Below are 15,693 nucleotides of genomic sequence, written 5' to 3' on the forward strand. Positions count from 1 at the left end.
TCAAAACAAACAAAAAAAACAAGAAATAAAAAAAATTGCATTTTTGTGGGTTATCATTTACAGAATTAAAATATATAAATTTAATAGCATACACTACGGGAAACAACATATTGATTTGTACTATTTTAAGGTTCTTTACGTGGTCTGTGAAGTGGTAAAGATTTATATGGCCATGGACCCAGGAGCGGAAAAATTCCTATTGCCTATTGACGTCATAGGCAATTCTAGGGCAGTACACTGCCTTTTTAATGTTTGGGTATGTTTAGATACGCAAATATTTACCGCTGTGTTACAATTACCATCATGTTATAATTGAGGAGAGTAAAATGCTGTACAGCTTTTTAGTCTAGGAGCAGTAGGCTGTGCCATCCAGGTTTGAGTAAGTACAGTCGACAATGTCTGCACAAAGACGTGATTCTCAGAAGGTATCACTGTCTTTAAGCCCCATGGCTGTAATTGAATTAAAATGTAATAATTCTGGAATACATACTATCATGGGTACAATAATCACTGAACATAGTTACAGCATAAAGCCCTTAAATAAAATGAAATGGAATATTTTTAAAAGCCAAAAGAATGCAAAAGGCAAAAAACAGATGAAATAAACAGAAAATAAATTCCTGATTTCTGTTGTCAGTGATGAAACAATCATCTGAGAGATACACCCATCGATGCTGGCTTCTTCGCCCACGTTCATATTTCTTGGTCCGTGTAATCGTGAATCTTACTGAGAGTCAACCCCATAAAAACATCTGCAGGTTCAAGCTTCCGTTTACCTCAGCACTATTCACAAAGGCGAAGATATGAAATCAACCTGCGCGTCCATCAACAGATGACTGCATCGAGAATGTGGTTTACGTACAGAATGGAGGGCTATGCAGCCATGAAAAGGAGTAAAATCATGTCTTTTGCAGCAGCATGGATGGAACTGGAGGGCATTATCTTCAATGAAGCAGCTCAGACACGGAAAGACACATGCAGCATGTTCTCACATATAAGTGGGAGCTAAATAATGTGTACACCCGGAGGTAGAGTGTGGAATGATAGGCAGTGAAGACTCGGAGGGTGCTGGGGGTGGGAGGTGGTGAATGATAAGAAGTTACTCAATGAATGCAATGGCAATATGACTCCAGTGATCAATACATCACAAGTTCTGACTTCACCACCATACAACATAGCAGTTTCACAAAATTACACCCGTACCCCACAAATTTATAAAAATAAAAAGAAAATGTGCAGTTTCTAGAGGGGGAATCCCCTGCACACCATTGCTTTTCTATGTGGCACCCCAGGATTTTAGCAGATATACAAGTGAAAAACCATGTTGCTAAAAAATATTTCCCATCTTCCAATTTTCTTATCGTCATCTGGGAAATAAAATCTGTACGTACTTGGGAATAAATTTTATTGAATTATCAAAAATATAGATGCTAATGTATGTGAGTCATTAGCTATATCCACATTGAAATAAAATTTGTGAAGACTCTTCAAACTCTCTTAAAGATTTATTTGGCCAGGCGCGGTGGCTCACGCCTGTAATCCCAGCACTTTGGGAGGCCGAGGCAGGCGGGTCACGAGGTCAGGAGATCGAGACCATCCTGGCTAACACGGTGAAACCCCGTCTCTACTAAAAATACAAAAAATTAGCCAGGCGTGGTGGCAGGCGCCTGTAGTCCCAGCTACTTGGGAGGCTGAGGCAGGAGAATGGCGTGAACCCGGGAGGCGGAGCTCGGAGTGAGCCGAGATTGTGCCACTGCACTCCAGCCTGGGTGACTCTGTCTCAAAAAAAGGAAAAATAAAAAGCACGAGAACACACTGCAGGAGAAAACACGCCTGGTCTGAGACAGCTGTGCCGCTTTCTGAGGCCTTGAATCGCAAGTCCTTTGAGACTGTCAAGAGGAGCAAGAGGAGTCGTGGGATTCAGCATCAGTGATGAGGTGCGCCACTCACTGTGTGACTTCAGAGTAGTTCCGGGGAAAGAAAATGAAGTCCTGTCAAGTATGGGGAGCACCTTTAGCAGCAGTAGTGAATCTGAACAGCCTCCCAGACACAGACAATATGGGTGTGAAGTGTCTCAGGAATGAGTGAAATCACCCACAATGGAGAGGAGGACCCTAGGGTGACAGAACTTTTGAACCACTTTTCCTCCTGTCTTGGGTCAGGCCTCATAGCTAACCCTTTGGTGCGCGACACTCTCTCTGGCTATGGGAGAGATGTGAGAAGCTTACGAAAAGCAAATGGGAAGACATGGAGCAGGCAGATGGCCGGTCCCCATGGAAGAGTCCCCATTGTGAGGCCTCCTTGGGGATCTGGCAGTGGCCACAACACGCTGGCCTGTGAGATTGGTTGTGATTGTCATTGTTGTGGAAGATGATTATCATCTGTCCTCAATGGTGCCAATGCTGACTCACCTGGAGGTGGAGGGATGGGCAATTTGACCTCTCAAGACCACTTCAGCATTATATTGCAGGAGGGAGCGTGGCAGAGGGAATGATGGCCATGGTGACATTGAGGAGGGAGCATGGCAGAGGGAATGATGGCCATGGCTGACATTGAGTCAGCACTTATTAGGTTCCACGTGCACATGGTCAAGTTTTCCTGTGGTTTTTCTCAGAAAGGAGCCACGATCCTGTAACAGTGAAACAGCAAAAGTACTAACAAAACTGACTCCATTTTTATTTAATGGGCTTTTTCTCATCCCTGCATATAAGCTAGCATAATTTTAGAGCACTAAGATAAAATGCAAAAGCAGTAATCATGTAGTTTTTGCAACTGACTGTGGGATTAATGGAAAGCATGTGAACAGCTAACTGTGGTTTGTTAAAGATTTATAGGAGCATTGTGATCTGGCCAAGGAGAAAGAAGGTCCCAGCCTCCTGGGACCATTGCTGACACCTAGATGTGTGAGATAGTCAGGTACCTCTTGATCCCAACGCTCTCCTCTTCCGCTCTCCCTTGAACCGGATAAGTGCTTGTCAGTGCTGCTTTGGGAGTCTTCTGCCCTGTGGTTAAATAGGTGTGAGTGCCGGAGACGCCTGCAACAATCTGGGGCTTTCTGGTGCTGTGAAGACAGTTACTCTAAAAGTCCTGATGCCATCTCTGCACTTGGGTACAGTCGTGTGACTCTGGGTTTGTGACAGATCCATCAACTACCCTACCTGCCACTCCATATCTGCTGCGATTTTCTTTATTTCTTCTTTTGTTTTTGTTTTGGGATGGAATCTTGCTCTGTTGCCAGGCTGGAGTGCAGTAGCATGATCTCAGCTCACTATAACCTCTGTCTCCAGGGTTCAAGCGATTCTCCTGCCTCACCCTCCCGAGTAGCTGGGATTACAGGCGCCCACCATCACATCTAGCTAATTTTTGTATTTTTAGTAGAGACAGGGTTTCACCATGTTGGCCAGGATGGTCTTGATCTCTTCACCTCATGATCCGCCCGCCTCAGCCTCCCAAAGTACTGGGATTACAGGTGTGAGCCACCGCGCCTGGCTGAGATTTTCATAATGTGTTTGACACATGCTGTTTATTCTTTTTTTTACTTTTAATTGAAATATTATATACATAGCAAAAAGTCATTCCTATCATAAATGTACAGCTCAATGAATTTTCGTGAAATTTAATCATTAACCAGATTGAAATGAAAACCACAATAAAACCCATGACTGGAAGCCATTCCCAATAAGTCTTCTGTGGCCGGCTTCCTGTGGCGAGCCTCCCCATCAAGGGTAACTGCAGCCCCCTTGGAAATAAAGGAGATCAGGACTCCTTTTGTGTGAGCTTCATTTACTGTTTTGCGAGATTGGCCCACATTGTCGCATGTGTTTAAGGATCTGTCCTTCCCGCGGGGACATAGCATGCCAGGGCTGAAATGTCCTAGAATCTGTTCACAGGTTCTACTGTCAGTGAGGGCTTGGGTGGTTACAGCTTTGGGAGGTGATGAAAGTGCTGCTGTGCACACACCTGTGAGTGTCTTTGGGGAACACATGTGCACTTTTCTATCGGATATTCTCCACCCAAGGGGTTACCAGTCATCGCAGATGTGCTTGTCCACTTTCAGCAGCTACTGACTGAGAGTTTCCCAGGTGGAGCGTGCACCGGATATCATGCCAGCTGAGGAAGAGAGTTCGGTTGCTCCCCACCCTCTCCAACAATTGATATTTTCTGATGTCTTCATTCTGGCCATGCTGAGGGATGCATTAAAAGCACATAGAAAGTCCAGATGCCTCTGGGCAGCTCATAGATTCTGAATGTTGGGAGACAAGGTCAACTGTCAATCTCTGTCAGTGCTAGAGCTGATTCTCAGTATCTGACCCAAAACTAGGAACTGAGGCGATGGTTTGTGGTATTCGGTAACGTTGTCAGCATATGCCCTAGAAGTGCTCAAATCCTGGCACATACACAACCTAGGGACGGGACACACGTGAACTCGGCACGATCGGTTATAGCTTGTGTCTAGCACCTTGTTGTTACAACTCTCATGTCCAGCTGGGGTGGGGCCATGCATGGGCAGCATCGTGATGTCCCACCATCGCCCCATCCACCCAGCTCCTCCAGAGAATGAGTTACAGTGGCTTTCTAGTGGCAGGACAGATGAGGGGTCCCATCTAATGCCAGGTTAAGATTGTCTTTCTTTTTCTAAGGTAGAAGCGGTGCTTTGCTGTTTTATCAATTGAGTTCAGTTATGAAAACGTGGCCACATACATTACAGAAGTTAGTGGCTATTTCCTCAAGGGCTTGGGAAAGAAGTCTCTTACTAGACAAGGCCTGATTCAGGAGGGCCCATAAGCCGGGTTGCGTCAGGTTCTTCACTGTGCATAGAGAGCCTTTTCCTCAGTAGCAATTATTTCCTCCGTGGGTTAATGATTTTGCAACTGCTGATTGAAATAGACATGACAGGCCCGGCGCAGTGGCCTATGATCCCAGCACTTGGGAGGCCTAGGTGAGTGGATCACCTGAGGTCAGCAGTTCATGACCAGCCTCGTCAATGTGGCGAAATCCCATCTCTACTAAAAATGCCAAAATTAGCCAGGCGTGGTGGCACATACATGCCTGTAGTCCCAGCTACTTGGGAGGCTGAGGCAGAACTTCTTGAACCCGGGAGGTGGAGGTTGTAGTGAGCCGAGATTGCACCACTGCACTCCAGGCTGGGGGACAGAGACTCCATCTCAAAAAGAAGAAAAAAAACAATAGACATGACAGACACATCCTCCAGCAACAGTCTGTGCTCTATGGCAGGAGCAGGTTTTCTCTACCCTTGCTTTTAGATTCATTTGACTTGGCTGGGCGCAGTGGCTCACGCCTGTAATCCCAGCACTTTGAGAGGCCAAGGCGGGCGGATCATGAGGTCAGGAGATAGAGACCATCCAGGCCAACATGGTGAAACTCCGTCTCTGCTAAAATACAAAAAATTAGCTGGGCGTGGTGGCACGTGCCTGTAGTCCCAGCTATGCAGGAGGCTGAGGCAGGGGATTCGCTTGAACCTGGGAGGCGAAGGTTGCAGTGAGCTGAGATCACGCCACTGCCCTCCAGCCTGGGGGACAGAGCAAGACTCTGTCTCAAAAAAAAAAAAAAAAAAAGAAAAGAAAAATATAGATTCCTCTGACTTGACCCCTATTTCTCCTCTTGTTTTATGAAGTCAACAGGAAGAAAAAAACAAAAAAACAACAAAAAAACCCACCTGTGCCTAGAGAACACATCGGAACCTATGGAGCTGTAGTGCCTTCTTTTCTGTCACTGTAGGTGTCCTCAGAGGGGAAAATTCATGCGTATTCTGCATGTGCCACTTGTGAAGGAGAAATCTAGATGATAGGGAAGGTGAGTCTTCCTTGCTGGCTTTCGTCCGGGGAGCCACCCTGACTCCAGCTTTCTGGTTAGAATGAGGATTGGTGGCGATGAAGGAACATTATTTTCCGGGTAAAGCACCGTGACCGTGTTTACACAAGCAGTTGCGTTTCCTTTAGCTGGTATGAGTTTGTGCGCGTGGGCGGTGGGGTGTGTCTGTGTGGGGGGGGATTTGTGTGGGGCGGCTGTGTGCATGTGCCCATGTCTGTTTCCCCTGGTGTTATGCTCTGCCTAGACAGCAGAGCTGCAGGTGTAAGCTTTCTCAACAAGGAATGCCATCCCCATTACTCCACAGCGTATATGTGGAGCCTAACCGGGTGGACTGCAATGCAGTTCCGACCCTCACCACTCAGGGTTAGTACCAGATTCCACAACTCCAGAGCTAAGTCCCACAAAGCTGCCCTTACTTCAGACACCAGCTGAACTTTGGAAGTTCCCAAGCCACCTGCACTTCCGACAAACTGGCTATAAATTCAAGGATTACCATGACTTCCTCAGGTTCAAAACTTCACTAGAAATGACTCAGAGAACTCAGAAAAGGGCTATATTTACAATTTGATTAGAAATGACCCGCATAGAGCAAGGTGTATGGGGCCGGGGGGTCCTGGAGGAATGGCTTCCATGCCTTCTGTCTTGGGAATCGTGGGGTGGGGTGCTGGGGGGGGGGGTCCAGGTCACAGATGGATTCAAAGGTTTCTTGATTGGAAATTGGTTGAAAGGGTTAAGCTCTGTCTTAAGAGTTGAAATCAGCTTCAATTAGGTAACATGGTGTGGTCGGTGGTGGGGGTTTGGGAGGCTGTGGGAGCCAAGGTTCTTGTCACGTAAATGACACTTCCAGGCAGAGGGCTTCAGAGAAGATAGACGTTAAGTGTCTCTTATTGGACTTAAAAGGTGACAGACTTTCTGGAAAGACCTAGTGATGGAGCCATATGCTCTACAGATTGCAAATTTCCCACAAAGAGACAGCTGTGTTTGACCATTCCAAAAAATGTCAAAGAAATATATCTCAGGGTAAAATACTCAGACTTCCTTCAGGACCTGCTTTCAGGTGATGCTATACCAGAGCACGTTTGAAGTTTAGTATCTTATTGCTACAAAGCGTTTCTTCCGTCAGACTTAGGATCTCTATTTTCACGTCACTGCTGCTCGGGTTGGGTCTGAACCACAAAGGGAGGAGGGAATACTGAGGTGTGCCCGACCCCTCTTCTCCCTCATGGCCTGAATGAATTTTTCAGGTTTATTTGGGTCCCCTTGGCTGAGAGGAGGGTCCGTTCAGTTCATTGAGGGGCTTAGAAATTTAATTTTAATTTACATTGTAAACTGTAAACATATACAATGTTGATCAATTATACCTTAATAAAGCTGAGGGAAAAGAGAATAAAAGGAACCATGACTAACAACAGTGAAAAGAAATGGAAGCTGAGTCACATTTAAAATATTTATTAATCTGTTTTAAAATAACAGAAACAAGACCATTACAGAGCAACATAAATAGCATCTTTTTGTGAAAAATATTTTCCAAAGCAAAAGTGATTTGTGGGAAAAGTGGCATTGCTTTCCCGTTCTCCGAGAGTCTGTCACATCTGACAACAGGAGCTGGGTCCCTGTGCCTGCCTCAGTTGTGGCACCGCACTCCCCACAGCACACGGCCTCTGGGCACTTGGCCAGGCATAGTAGCTCACACCTGTAAACCCAATTTTTTCCTTCCTGCTTTCCTCCCTCCCTCCCTCCCTCCCTCCCTTCCTTCCTCCCTCCCTCCCTCCCTTCCTTCCTCCCTCCCTCCCTCCCTTCCTTCCTCCTTCCCTCCCTCCCTTCCTTCCTTCTTTCATCTCTCTCTCTCTCCTTTTTTTTTTTTTTTTTTTTTAAGATGGAGTATGGCTCTGTTACCCAAGCTGGAGCATAATCTCACCTCACTGCAACCTTTGCATCCCAGGTTCAAGCAATTCTCTTGCCTCAACCTCCCAAGTAGCTGGGATTACAGGCATTTGACATGATGCCCAGGTAATTTTTGTATTTTTAGTAGAGACGGGGTTTTGCCACATTGGCCAGGCTGGTCTCCAGTTCCAGATCTCAGGTGATCTGCCTGCCTCGGCCTCCGAAAGTGCTGGGATTACAGGCGTAAGCCACCGCACCTGGCCCCAATTTTCAATCATAAGGTACTATTCCCAAAATATGAAATGCTAAATGTCTCATAACACCTTTGGCGTTCAAATGTCAAACATCTCAGCGTTTTGTCTTATTAAAGACTGAAAAAATGTACGAGACTTTAAAACCATGAAATAAACTAAGTAAAACTAAGGAGACCCAAATAAAATTCAATGTACTTAAGGTTCAGTGCAGCTATAACAGAATATCTGAGACTGGGTAATTTTTTTTATTATTTTATTATTATTATTACTATTATTATTATTATTTTTTGAGACAGAGTCTCGCTCTGTAGCCCAGGCTGGTGTGCAGTGGTGCGATCTTGGCTCATTGCAAGCTCCGCCTCCTGGGTTCACGCCATTCTCCTGCCTCAGCCTCCCGAGTAGGTGGGACTACAGGCGCCTGCCACCACGCCCAGCTAATTTTTTGTATTTTTAGTGGAGATGGGGTTTCACGGTGTTAGCCAGGATGGTCTTGATCTCCTGACCTTGTGATCCGCCTGTCTCGGCCTCCCAAAGTGCTGGGATTACAGGCGTGAGCCACCGCGCCAGGCCAAGACTGGGTAATTTATTTTTTAAAAAGAGGCTTATTTGGTTCAATATTCTGGTGACTGGAAAGTCTGAGATTGGGCAGCACACACAGTGAGGGGCTTGTGCTGCTCCAACTCCTGGCAGAACGTGGAAGGCGAAACCAGCATGGGCAAGGAGAGCACATGGCAAGAGAGGAAGCAAGAGGGTCCAGGAAGCCGAACTCACTTCCGTAACACCCCACGCCTGGTAACTCATCCAGTCCCACAAGACAGCATTCATCTATTCATGAAGGATCTGCCCATCACCCAAATACCTCCCACTAGCCCCCACCTCCCACCACCACCACATCGGGAATCAAATTTCAACGTGTGTTTTGGTGGGGACAAGCCACATCCACACCGTAGCACACACCCCACCCTGTGGGGCCATGCTGCTGTGTCCTCCCCCTCCCAGTTGCTGTGGCACCCTAGCCCTTGGGGCCTGAGCTGATTTGTGCCCTGATTTCCAGAGAATCAATGCCTTGGCCAGCCAGAGAAATCACAGTCCCTAATGCAAGAGTTGAAGAAGTGCCCCACTTGATGGGAAGTTCCCTGGCTGAGCTGAGACGGATGGAAAAGAAAGCTCCTCTACATAATAAAGGCCACCTCTAAAAACCCACAGCTAACATCATAATCAATGGGGAACAATTGAAAGTCTTTCCACTAAGATTGAGTTCAAGACAGGGATGCCTAGCCTTGTCACTTTTATTCAACATAGTACTAGAAGTACTAGCAAGAGCAATTAGACAAAAAAAAAAAAAAAGGCAACTAAAAAAAGAAATAAATTATCTCGGCCGGGCGCGGTGGCTCACGCTTGTAATCCCAGCACTTTGGGAGGCCGAGGCGGGCGGATCACGAGGTCAGGAGATCGAGACCACAGTGAAACCCCGTCTCTACTAAAAATACAAAAAAATTAGCCAGGCGTGGTGGCGGGCGCCTGTGGTCCCAGCTACTCGGAGAGGCTGAGGCAGGAGAATGGCGTGAACCCGGGAGGCGGAGCTTGCAGTGAGCCGAGATTGCGCCACTGCACTCCAGCCTGGGTGACAGAGCGAGACTCCGTCTCAAAAAAAAAAAAAAAAAAAAAGAAATAAATTATCTCTAATTGCAGATGACATGATCCATATAAAAAAACTCAGATTTCCCGTAAGAAAATGTTAAAACTAATAAATGAATTCAGTAAAGTTGCAGCATATAAACTCAACATACAAAAATCAGGAGCATTTCTATACACAAATAACGATCTAGCTGAAAAACAAATCAAGAAAACAATCCCATTTATGGTAGCACCAATCAAAATAAAATACTTAGGAATAAATTTAGACAAGAAGGTGAAAGACTAGTACACTGAAAACTAAAACACTGATGAAAGAAATTTAAGAATACACAAAAAATGTAAAAACATCCCACATTTCTGAATTGGAAGAATTAAAATTGTTAAAATGGCATACTATCCAAAGCAAATATAAAGTTTTAAGACAATCCCTATCAAAATCCTAATAGCATTTTTCACAGACATAGAAAAATACAATCCTACAATTCACATGGAACCACAAAAACCCCAAGCTAACACAATACAAAGGAAAAAAAATTAATGTTGGAGGCATAACACTACCTGATTTAAAATTACATACAAAGCTATAGTAATAAAAACAGTATATGGTATTGGCATCAAAACGAAAGCATAGACCAATGGAACAGAATAAGAAGCCTAGAAATAAATCAAAACATATACTGTCAACTAATTTGCAACAAGAGCAACCAAGAGGACACAGTGGAAAAAAGACAGTTTCTTCAAGAAATGATGCTATGAAACTGGATTTTCACAAGCAAAACAATGAAATTGGGCCCTTATCTTACACCCTATAGAAAATCAACTCAAACTGGATAAAAGATATAAGATATGAAACCATAAAACTCCTAGAAGAGAACGTAGGGGACAGCCCCCTTGACGTTGGCCTTAGCAGTGATTTTTCAGATAACCCACCGAAAGCCAGGCTACATGCAAAAGTCAACAAGGAGGGCTACATGCAAAAGTCAACAAGGAGGGCTACATCAAATGAAAACACTTGTGCACAGCAAAGGAAACAATTAAAAAAAAGGCAACCTACAAACTGGGAAAAATATTTGCAAGTCACTAACTGATCAACTGCTAATATCCAAAATCAATGAAGAACCCTTACAACTTAAGCAGACAAATAACCCTGTTAAAAAGCTAACAAGAGACCTGAACAGACATTTCTCCAAAGACGACAAAAACAATCAGCAGGAAGTGGGGAGATGAAGGCCAAAACACGCAAAGTAGCAGACGTCGGATGAACAAGACCAGAGACCTAATGTATAACATGAGGACACTGTCTTGGGATTTTTGCTGAATAAGTAGATTTTCACTGCCCCGACACACAAAAAAGCACCTATGTGAGATGGTAGATATGTGAACTTGCTGACTCTAATAACCATTTTACTATTGACGTGTACCTTTAACATCATGCTGTCAACCTCAAATAGACACAGGAACGTTTAGTTTTAAAAAAGAACAGTTTGGCCAGGAGTGGTGGCTCATGCCTGTAATCCCAGCACGTTGGGAGGCTGAGGTGGGTGAATCACCTGAGGTCAGGCGTTCGAGACCAGCCTGGCCAACATGGTGAAACCTCATCTCTACGGAAAATACAAAAATTAGCTGGGTGTGGTGGTGGATGCCTGTAATCGCAGTTTTTCAGGAGGCTGAGGCAGGAGAATTGCTAGACCCCGGGAGGCAGAGGTTGCAGTGAGCTGAGATTGCGCCACTGCACTCCAGCCTGGGCAACAGGAGTGAAACTCCATCTTGGAAAAAAAAAAAAAAAAAAAAAAGTTGGCGGGGGGCAGAGGTCGGCGGAGACGGGGAAGGGGTCGCCGAGGCTGCCGCTCCTAGAGTTGGGGGCTCCCTCGGATACTGCCAGGCAGACGGCGAGTACCGAGCGTGGGTGGCCGCGATGTCCGTGGACCCCGCTCAGCTGCGGTCAGAGGCGACATGAGTGCCGCGGGGCTGCCGGCCCCGGCCCCGGGCCAAGGCTGGAGCGCCGCGGGTCCCCGAGTACTACCCCGAGGAGGACGAAGAGCGCAGCTGTCAGGCCGCGAGTCGAAGACACTGACGATGCTAGTGAAACTGACCTGGCAAAGCATGATGAAGGAGACTATGCGGAAGTGAAGGAACAGATGTATCAGGACGAACTGGCTTCTCTCAAGAGGTACATTACAGGAATATCAGAAGAGAATGAAAAAACTAGGTCAGCAGCACAAAGAGAGGATACGGGATGTGAACTCTTCCTCCAGCTGGAAACTGAACAAGTGGAACGAAATTACATGAAAGAAAAGAAGGCAGCAGTGAAAGAATTTGAAAACAAGAAGGTTGAGCTGAAAGAGAACCTTGATTGCTGAGCGAGAAGAAAAGAAAATGATTGAAAACGAAAAGCTGACAATGGAACTGAATGGAGATTCTATGGAGGTGAGACCTATCATGACCGGAAAGTTGCGGAGGCGACCACACGGTCCCGTCCCCATCCCAGACAAGAGGAGGAAACCTGCTCCAGCCCAGCTAAACTATTTGTTAACAGATGAACAGATCATGGGCCGGGCGCGGTGGCTCACGCCTGTAATCCCAGCACTTTGGGAGGCCGAGGCGGGCGGATCACGAGGTCAGGAGATCGAGACCACGGTGAAACCCCGTCTCTACTAAAAATACAAAAAAATTAGCCGGGCGTGGTGGCGGGCGCCTGTAGTCCCAGCTACTCGGGAGGCTGAGGCAGGAGAATGGCGTGAACCCGGGAGGCGGAGCTTGCAGTGAGCCGAGATCGCGCCACTGCACTCCAGCCTGGGCGACAGAGCGAGACTCCGTCTCAAAAACAAAACAAAACAAAAAAACAGATCATGGAGGATCTGAGAACATTAAATAAGCTGAAGTCACCCAAGAGACCAGTATCTCCATCCTCTCTGAGCACTTGCCTGCGACACGCGCGGAATCTCCAGCCCAGAGGTTTGAAGCTCGGATAGAAGATGGCAAACTGTACTTCGACAAAAGACGGTACCACAAGAGCCAGGCCATGTATCTGGAGTCAAAGGACAACCAGAAACTGAGCTGCGTGATCAGTTCTGTAGGAGCCAATGAGATCTGGTGAGGAAGACAAGTGACAGCACCGAGATGAGGGTCTACCTGGACCAGCTTCAGCGCGGGCTCTTCATCACCCGCAGGCGCTCAGCTGCCTGACTTTCTACAGTGCCCTTCTCTTGACCGTTTTTCTGGAGTGGGTTTTATTTTTGTTTTGTTTTGTTTTCTTCTTAATAGAAAAATGGGAACTTCCTGGGAATAGCTACTCAGCCTTGGAAATGGAGAGCACTGTCGTGGATTCTTTAAGGCACTTTTGTGGCCGGCCACTTCCAGCTTTGTCAGTCTTTTCTGCCTCAACTTCGTCCAGACGTCAGTCACCATGAGACTGTTTTACTTTCAGGCATATTGGGGGGGTTGATTTACTTTCCTTTTATTTCTTTATTTTTTGCTTGTACTTGTTTTTGAAGACCTCCTCTGAGTTTGAAGGGACAGCTATTCTTATTAATTATCTTTAAGTCTCTCTGCCATGGAGAAGAGCACGAAGGGGTACACTGTCCTGTGCATTTTCATTAGTGGATCACGTAGCTACTTTCCCTGTCGGGTCCAATTCACTATTTCTCCAGAAGCTTGGGGCAGAGGTCCTAGCAGAAGGGGATGAATTCTCCCGGCTCTCAGCCTTCTCGGAGAAATAAATGCTTTGTGTAACATCTGGCGCACGCCATCCATTCCACTGGCTGAGCGATGGAAAAGCTTGCCTGGGAGACTCTGTGCACTGAAGTAAATGGGGTTGGGAGAGGGGACATTTCATATTTATAATGTGCTGAAGGTACCATATTTTAAATGTTATTTAATGCAGGTGATTTATTCAAACATTTGTTCTAGCTTAAGCTGGACTAAGAAGTGGTCATTTCAGAAGTTTTCATTTGTAATTCCTTCCTATCCCTTGTTCCCAAGTAGGTAGTAGTAGTATGTGCCACAGGCTGATTATCTGGGTAATCTCTTATGGGTGGGAGGTGAGATTGATAGTGCAATAATCAGTGATCTATAGACCCTCATGCACGATTCAAGTTTCACTCCTGTGGCTGACGCCATTATTGCACATTGGCCATTCCAAACCTGCGGAGAACTTTGTTGTCAGGCCCCGAGCACTTAGAGCTTCATTTGGCCCAGGCTGAAGACAAGGAAAGCTCTGCCGTGGCTGCCTCTGGACTGCCACCGTCCCTAATGAGTCCTGATGAAACAGCCTTTCCTGTATCCTTCCCTCATTCCCATGATTGGAGAAATGATTCATTGGGTGATGAGTGTTGGGGTTTTCTATACTCATGTTGCCATCTTGAGATGTTTAAAAAATTTGGGGTTAGAGCAACTGTTAGCGTCTCTATGAGCAATCAGTAGAACATTCTAGGAAATCTTTCTTTGTAAGTAATTCTTTTGGTCTCAAGTGATTCTCTTCATGTTGTCTCTTGATGTACAAACCCCCAAGCAAGTTGGGGGGCTGTGATGACAATTAATTCACCTTCTCTGAAGTTCTGGCTCTACAGAGACCAGACGTCACTGACTTGTACAGACTTGTACAAGTAAAGACTTACACAGATAGATTTTTGTTTTAACTTATAATCCGTTATTTCCTCTTTTTTTTTTTTTTTCTGGTGTTGGAGTCTTATTTAGAAAACAGGATAAATGATGCTGTTATTAAAAAAAAAATTATCTCCAATCAAGAGAAAACCACTATTACCATGTTTCGTGTTCCTTTCCAAAATATTTTATGAATAAACAATTGTTCAGTCAAATTTATTTTTATTTTATTTTATATATATATATTTTTTATTATACTTTAAATTCTAGGGTACATGTGCACAACGTGCAGGTTTGTTACATATGTATACATGTGCCATGTTGGTGTGCTGCACCCATTAACTTGTCATTTACATTAGGTATATCTCCTAAGGCTATCCCTCCCCCCTCCCCCCACCCCACAACAGGCTCTGGTGTGTGATGTTCCCCTTCCTGTGTCCATGTGTTCTCATTGTTCAATTCCCACCTGTGAGTGAGAACATGCAGTGTTTGGTTTTTCGTCCTTGCGATAGTTTGCTCAGAATAATGGTTTCCAGCTTCATCCACGTCCCTACAAAGGACATGAACTCATCCTTTTTTATGGCTGCATAGTATTCCATGGTGTATATGTACCACATTTTCTTTCTTTTTTTTTTTTTTTTTTTGACGGAAAGGAGGTTTTTTTTCTTATTATTATACTTTAGGTTTTAGGGTACATGTGCACAATGTGCAGGTTTGTTACATATGTATCCATGTGCCCTGTTGGTTTGCTGCACCCATTAACTCATCATTTAGCATTAGGTATATCTCCTAATGCTGTCCTTTCCCCCCCTCCCCACCCCACGACAGTCCCCGGAGTGTGATGTTCCCCTTCCTGTGTCCATGAGTTCTCATTGTTCAATTCCCACCTATGAGTGAGAACATGCGGTGTTTGGTTTTTTGTCCTTGCGATAGTTTACTGAGAATGATGTTTTCCAGTTTCATCCATGTCCCTACAAAGGACATGAACTCATCCTTTTTTTATGGCTGCATAGTATTCCATGGTGTATATGTGCCACATTTTCTTAATCCAGTCTATCATTGATGGACATTTGGGTTGGTTCCAAGTCTTTGCTATTGTGAGTAGTGTCGCAATGTGAGATCTGATACCTGAATATTCGAAGCATGTAACACATTACCTATAAAAGTGTCTGATCTCCTCTTTTCCTATTTGAATGCCCTTAATTCATTTCTCTTGTCTGGTGTCTGTGGCCAGGGTTTCTAATGTTGAAAAAGAGTGGTGAGAGAGGTGATCCTTATCTTGTGCTGGTTTTCAAGGGGAATGCTTCCACCTTTTGCCCATTCAGTACGATGTTGGCTGTGGGTTTGTGACAGATGGCTCTTGTTATTTATTTATTTATTTATTTATTTATTCTATTTTATTATTTATTTATTTTTTGAGATGGAGTTTCACTCTTCTTGCCCAAGCTAGAGTGCAATGGCACGATCTTGGCTTACTGCAACC

At 45.2% G+C, this 15,693-nt stretch overlaps 1 pseudogene; it reads left to right on the forward strand.

Moving 5' to 3' along the window:
• The first annotated feature begins 11,561 nt into the window (after positions 1-11,561).
• LOC116470507 (sin3 histone deacetylase corepressor complex component SDS3-like) lies at positions 11,562-12,794 on the forward strand (annotated as a pseudogene).
• The last annotated feature ends 2,899 nt before the right edge of the window (positions 12,795-15,693 follow it).

Source organism: Hylobates moloch, unplaced genomic scaffold, assembly GCF_009828535.3.
Source record: "Hylobates moloch isolate HMO894 unplaced genomic scaffold, HMol_V3 SCAFFOLD_6, whole genome shotgun sequence".
Classification (NCBI taxonomy): domain Eukaryota; kingdom Metazoa; phylum Chordata; class Mammalia; order Primates; family Hylobatidae; genus Hylobates; species Hylobates moloch.